Source organism: Pseudonaja textilis, chromosome 1 (genome assembly GCF_049901715.1).
Source record: "Pseudonaja textilis isolate UNSWEBS1 chromosome 1, rPseTex1.2, whole genome shotgun sequence".
NCBI lineage: Eukaryota > Metazoa > Chordata > Lepidosauria > Squamata > Elapidae > Pseudonaja > Pseudonaja textilis.
Window position 1 is genome coordinate 154,054,752 of NC_141990.1, and position 7,456 is coordinate 154,062,207.

The 7,456-nt window shown below is 35.3% G+C and overlaps 1 protein-coding gene across 4 annotated transcripts in view; it reads right to left on the minus strand.

Moving 5' to 3' along the window:
• Positions 1–7,456, minus strand: part of EHBP1 (EH domain binding protein 1) — a 257,453-nt gene that overhangs the window by 80,175 nt on the left and 169,822 nt on the right. The window lies entirely within an intron of this gene.

Genomic DNA, 7,456 nt, shown 5'->3' on the forward strand with positions numbered 1-7,456 from the left:
AACATACAAGTTTGATAAAAGTGTATTTATTTAATAAATTTATATAGCTATCCATCTGATAGGTGACTCTGGGTGGCTTACAGGGTGAAAAGCAGAAAAATGAAAAAAAAAAAAAACCATACCCACAACAAAAAAACCCACCACTACCACCACCAAAAATAATTACAAAACATTAAAAATCATTAAAATAATAAAATTCATAAAAACATAATCTGGGAAACAACTTTCCCTAGCAGTACAATTACATTGCAGGCTCCGAACACCTCAAAATGATGTGAAATTATTTGGCTGATTTTGGTCAATTGTGGTCTAACGAGAGGGCCTTGTGAAGCCACAAAAAGGATACTTAGAGAACATATGAAACCTCATATGTTTCTTTTACACCATTCAGTTATGATTTAATGACATATTTAAACATCTGCTTTTTAAAAAGAATATTGCTTTGGAACCCATGGAAGAAGAATTAAAAAATGGTAAAGCTAATTACTACTGTATTTGACATAAAATATAATATGCATATTTCAGAAATTCACAAAGTTTTCCTCAATTCTTTTGTTAGATAAAGAAAGCTGATTCTCTTTCAACCATCACTGATATAACAACTTAGTCAAATAATAAAACTGTATGATGTACCTCATCCCAGTGTAGTTAAATGTTTGAAACAAGTCTGAAAAGCAGCATGGAGAATTTTACACAAAACCAGTTTATGCTATATAAGTGTTATTCAGGCATCTCCTTTACTCCACATTGGAATAGACTTGAGACTGTTTTCAAAGTAAAAACTTGAACATAATGTCAATCATCAATGTGAAACCAAAATATTCCCATGACCTCCCCTCTCCCCTAGTTAAAGCAAATGAAAACCACTTTAAATGGGCAACCTGTTCCAATTAGATTAATATGAATGCTTACTGAGCATTCAGCATCTTTTGGAATGCAATGAGCAGGCTGATCGAACACACCTCAGGGAGTTGCTGCATGTACCACAATTTCAGGACTATTGCCAAGAAAGCTTGCCTTCTAACCAACTCTCTGTCTTGTCCTCTCTTTATATATGCTATATCAGATCATGCCAGATCCAGCCCAGCACTATTCTATGTAGAGCTTTATAAGTAGTAACTAGCACAATGAATGGGTTCTCAAATTAAATACCAGGGCAGCGGTTACAAAATAAATATTTTACTGCAATAGCGTGTTCGGCTATTAAGTTGTTGTATTCTAGATCAGTTGTAGCTTTTGAACTGTTTTTCAAAGACAGAAATCTTTTTAACTACCGTTCAATTTATTGGGACTCCAAGAAAGAATGTGAATGACAGAAGCCTTAAAAATTAAGGGTTTGACTATCTGAATAGTACTGCTAAAGAGTGAAAATATATTAAACTGAAATTTTTATTTTCCAAATTATTTTATCCTCTTTCTCTGTGTGTATGTATGCTTATGTATCTAACTACAACCTGCTACTAAAGATGAGTGGAGAATTGACCTGTTTTTAATTTCAGTTCAAGACCTGGGAGCAATGATGATTTTATCCTTGCCATGCAAAAAGATGAGGAAATGAGCTTCTTCCCTACACTGTGGCTGTTCACTGCACAGAGGTAGAAAAAAAAATCTCTCAGTATGTGGCTCTGACTGCTCTGGTTGATTGCCATGATTTTTTCAGATTTTAAATGTTCTTCATACTGAATGTCATATTCAAAGTAGCTCTACAATTAAGAAGAAATGAAGTAATACAACCAAGAAGATTAACTTTTTGAGCAAATGAAAGACTTCTCATACATTGCTAGACTGAAAACTTAAATCACAAACAATTTAACCAAATTATTAAAATAAAATCTCCCCCAATAATTCCTGCTAGCTATCTACCACTAGAACTCATTAGTAACAATATTTTCCATGTCAATTCTTACTAATTCTTATTGTCAGTGAATTTTACAGTATTTAATTGTGCGTAGGAGGTTTTCTTTCTTGACAAAATTGTGTTTCTTCTGTCTATCCATATTTCTAGCATAATGCACTCTGTTAATCCAGGAAGATGAAGAATTAGTACTCAAATGTGTACTAAAACACTTGTCTACAATATTCATGTACTTGAAGTCATCATATGTAAGTTGGGCAGCCATATAAATCTAATGAATAAATAAACTTACACGTATCTTTGGTGTAATTTACACAGTAAAAAATATCCTTCCCTCAAGAAAACAATGACATACAATGTAGTTTTGCTTAAAAAAGCCAAACTAAGGAGAATGACTGATAGAGAAATAGAAGTTTTAGATTCAACCAATACTGCAGATCACCAAGAGTGGATATGGATAGTTGTGTTTTTATTTCAAAGGAAGACACATTTGTTTCGGTTCTCTTCAAAATTATATAAAAAATGACTTTAATTATCTAAGAATAGTATGTGTTTGTAGAGAGATATATTAGTGTTCCGATGTAATATGAAAAGCACAAAAGCAGGTTTGCAAGAAAGGATGATTGTGGTCTAAAGAAAAGCAGAGAAAGGAGAAATAGACGGTCTTGTCACTGCAGGAAAGCTACAGGAAAATTTCTTATTATAAAATGACAAATTTAACTAATTAAATGTCAGATAATTATATAATAAAGTAAGATGCACTATGAAAATCTCCCCCGAGCATAACAAATAGCTAGAGTTTTCAATGAATATTATCCCACAAAAGTTGAACTTGTAAATAAAGTTACAATTAACTTGCATCCTAAAATACTTTGAATGAATATCTTTAGGACCCCAACAACAGTGCTCCCCCACTCCCACTTATAGTAAGAGAGACTGAATTAGCAATACTTTGGCATTGCTTGTAAAGAGTCCTGCAACAGAGTTCTATTTAGCTTAAACAATCATTAATAAAACAAGCACAAAATACTAATTAGGCACATTTTATCCATTTCATGTAAATTGTTTGTTTGTAGCTATTTACTTATCATTGTTTTTGATACAATAGGAAAAATGCAAATGAATGAATCAGAAAGCAGCCCTAATGGGACTTTCTGTTTATAACCATTAGCCCAGAGGTGTGCTGTAATTCAATCCTCAAGCAGCAAGATTTAGCCTCATTAACAGCCTGCATGGGCAGGTTACAACTCATAAAACCCTACAGTAAACAAAGTATATGGACACAGCACAGTATCTTGAGCCTGATTGACAGAATTTTGCTTCCCTATCAGATTGTCTCAATTTACTTTTCTACTAATGTCCTAATGCCATAGACACAATTTTGCCTAGGCCTTGGAGCTCTCCAGCAGAATTGCAAATTTGCTTTCATCCCCTCCATACCCGCCCCACTTGCTGCTCCCAACTCAAAGGCAGAGACAATAATAGTTCCATCTTCTCTATTTATCCCTGTTGAATACAATAAACTAAATCAAAATGCTCTACCACAACTCCCAATATCTGCAATAAAGACTGAAATTTAAAAGGTATATCTATGCTAAGGGTTTCTAATGTGTCTACATTTGTTAATTTTAGAAAATGAAAAGTTGGGAATAAATACTAACTTCAACAATATACATAACTCACTTTGAACATTGTAATTGTTATCTTTTAATATTAAAACATAAGCATAAGCATAAGGTGATATTCAGAAAAAAAATCGCAAAAATTCCTAAACTGATGACAAAATGTGCAAAGGATGATTATGTAGCAGCAACTTGGTTCCTATGAATTTTGCAAAATCCCACTGTAAAGAGAAGTATGTTGGAAAATAGATCATGTTTTTCTCAATGAAAATGCTCTCTCTTATTTTTGATCACCGATCATGGGAAGTGTCCTCTTGCAAAACAAACTTTGTTCTCAAAATTTAGTGAAACCTGCCCCCAACTGTGGATTATAATTATATTGGTTGGGCAAGATAAATAGATGCCTTGCAATGTAGCCCTATGGGCCACAATTTCTTAAATATGTGGAATAGATTAGCTTGTTTATTTGTTTAATAAATTTTAATCCTGACTGCTCATGGCAGCTACTTTCTGCAAGGGGAATAAAAAATGAAGTTTGAAAGATGCTAAACCAGACTTATGATCTAATCATTACAGAGCTGAGAGTAGGATTCTAACTCTCTTCCCTCCCATATTAATGGTAACCTCTAGTTTAGCAGTAACCTGAAGTGAGGACATTTTGTTATATAATCCCTACAACTGACAGTCAGGAGGCAGGAGAATATACAGTGCAATAATGTCACAATCCAGGTTCCATTTTACCAAATGTTAGGTTGACAAGCATCCACCTAACATAAAACAATCTAGATGAGGGAATAGAAGGGGAACTCATCAAATTTGCAGATGACACTAAGCTGTCTGAAATAGCCAATGCACCAGAAGACAAGCTCAAGGTCCAAAAGGATTTTGACAGACTCGAACACTGGCTCTCTCTAACAAAATGAAATTCAATGTAATAATTCAACATAATAATTTAAGTAAGGTTTTACAGTCAGGCAAGAAAAAGCACCTGTGAGAGGTATCCTGGAGTCCTAGTGGACAATCACTTAACTATGAGCCAGTAATGTGCGGCAGCAGCCAAGAAAGCCAATGTAATCCTAAACTGTATTTATAGAGGGATAGAATCAAGATCATGTGAAGTTCCAGTATCACTTTACAAAGCCTTAGTAAGATCATACTTGGAATAATACTGCATCCACAATATAAAAAGATGTTGAGACTTTGGAAAGAATGAAGAGAAGAGCAACAAAAAAGATTAGGAGGCTGGAGGCTAAAATATACGAAGAACAGTTAAACAGTTAACGGAATTGGGCAAGTCTCATTTAATGAAAAGGACTAGAGGAGACATGATAGCAGCGTTCCAATATTTGAGGGGTTCCTACAAAGATGGAGGCAAACTATTTTCTAAAGCAACAAAAGGCAAGACAAGAAACAAAGGATGGAAACTAACCAAGAAGAGAAGCAAGCTAGAACTAAGGAGAAATTTCCTAATGATGAGAGCTAATGGAACAACTTGCCTTCAGAATGCTCCACCACTTGAGCTTTCAAAAACAAAGTGGACAATCATTTATCTGAAATGGTATAGGGTTTGTGCTTGAGCAGGAGGCTGGACTAGGACAGGGGTTACCAAACTTTTGGACCTCAGGGACCATCAATCTCATAATTTTAAATAATTTTGGACCTCAGGGACCATCAATCTCATAATTTTAAAGGGACCACTAACTGGTTCTGTGGGTGTGTCCTAATTTGTGGGTGTGGCTTGGTGGTCATGTGACTGGCTGGGCATGGCTTGTATGTAAATATTATAAATATTTATATAAATATTGATTTTTTTTAATAAAAAAAGAGCAACTTTTACCCAAAATCAGGCAAAGCAGTCAGGCAGATTGAGTTGCTCACAGAATCACAGATTCATTCAGAAATCTATCTGCCATTGGCTAGCTCAGTCTGTCGCATAAAATTTGTGAGCAAGCAAATTCATAAAATTAACTCACAACACACCATGTATGTAAATATTAATTTTTTTATTTAAAAAAGAGCAACTTTTACCCAAAATCAGGCAAAGCAGGCAGATTGAGTTGCTCACAGAATCATTCAGTGATCTGCCATCAGCTAGCTCAATTTCTCAAATTTGCTTGCCATGAGTCTGCACTGATAATAGAACCTTCAGTCCTAAGGGAGGTTCGGCTGTGCTTAAAAGCAGAGCCAAAGATCTAAAGACTAGCTAAAAAGCAAGCAATCCAACCATTTCCTGCTTCCTAGCTAATCTAAATCTCCTGGCAGGAGTGAGTGGGTGGGGAGGGTTCCCACAGGCCATGTGGGTGGTACAGCCTTGTGTTTCTGCACAGCCTGGATTAATTGCTTGTGGGGGAGTACTCTGGAAGTGAGATTTCTCTGTGGCCCACCAAAATTTTCTCATGGCCCACCAGTGGGCTGCAGTTCACCGGTTGGAGACCACTGGACTAGAAGACCTCCAAGGTCCCTTCCAACTCTATAATTCTATGTTCCATCTCCAAGCTCATGTCTACATTCCCTTAAAGGAAGGGGGGGAAATATAAATTTGATAAATAAAGAAAAAAAGGGATTTGCCATAAAACATAGTTCAGTTTAAAGTTAAGAAGTTACCCCCAATCCATCACAAAAAAACAATTTTTAATTTTCAACCCTTAAGAAACCCTCCTGCTATGATGTGTCAAGATAAACCCTGCAGTCTTAAAAGAGGGTAACCCTGGCAAACCAAATTTTTCCTCTCTCTGAGTTGGTTGCATATATTGAGTTATCAAATTTGAGTTGCAAAAACCCAGAAGAACACTGGATGGTAGCACACAGACATAGGAAACTCTTTGCTGCCCTCTAGTGTTCTCCTGATATCTGATAGCCCTAATGTTATCTTCAGTGAAAGTTTGAAATGGCACATTGATAGAAATAAAAAAAATTAAATAAATCCATGACCTGCCATATTTCACAAAGGTAGCACACTAAAAAGTTTATCTTATTCTTCTTTCTGGTATATTTCACAATGATCTCTATTTCTGCTATACTGATGCTTAGTAGGGAAAACTTTCTACTATTTAAGGACAAACTCTTCAAGAATAAATAATGTAATTCCTTGTTTCCGTCTTAAAAATGTATTTGTATGCAATTTTTATATTTCACAGTTCACCGGCATCTCGGCAAGCTTTCTTCCACTGCTTCAATGGTGCTACTTTTAATTTTATCCTCTTTAGTCCTTGTAATTAAAGTGATCAGCAGTGGCATCCCAATGGCTTTGACATAGCAGCAGCCCCCCTCACAGATTTCTGCTTTTAAGGGGAAGAAGGAAAAAAAGAACTAAAGTTTCATTTCACAGGAACAAGAAAATCAAGCCCCTCCAATCCTCAACTTTATCCATTTGTTCTTTCAGCAGTCTTTGGATCTTAAGAAGCAAATAAAAATGGCTGCCATTAGGGGGTCCTTTTTGTACTTGCCGCAGATGCAGTGACTGACGTTATTTTAGCCCAAAATTCAACTATGGCTTGTGAAGGTGAATTAGAATGTGACAAATTGTCAGTGCACTTGGTGAGATGATTGATCTCCTGAAATATCACTGAAGAAAAATAAGATTAAGATCAACATATAGGGATATGTGTGTGTTTAACATCTTTTTTTTAAACCACAACAAAGGAGTTTCATGAGCCTGACCCTTTTCACATTTTTTTTCTGAGCATTTCTGCTGATTTATTATTTTTCCTTGTGTTAAAAGTTATTCAAAGCTTTATAATCACTATATTTGTTTTAAGAAGGCAAATTCTTTTTCAATCATCAAACTAGAGAAGTGAAAATGCAATATTCATTAATCATAATGAATTGATATAAAAGTGTAACTTTGCATAACATGGAAAGCATTTAATAGGACTCTAACTCTGAAAATCATCCATGACATGCCCCAATTACATAATCCAGCTAAGAAAAAGAACTTGACTGCCACCCTTTCATCCTTAGACAGGAAGAACGGCTTTGT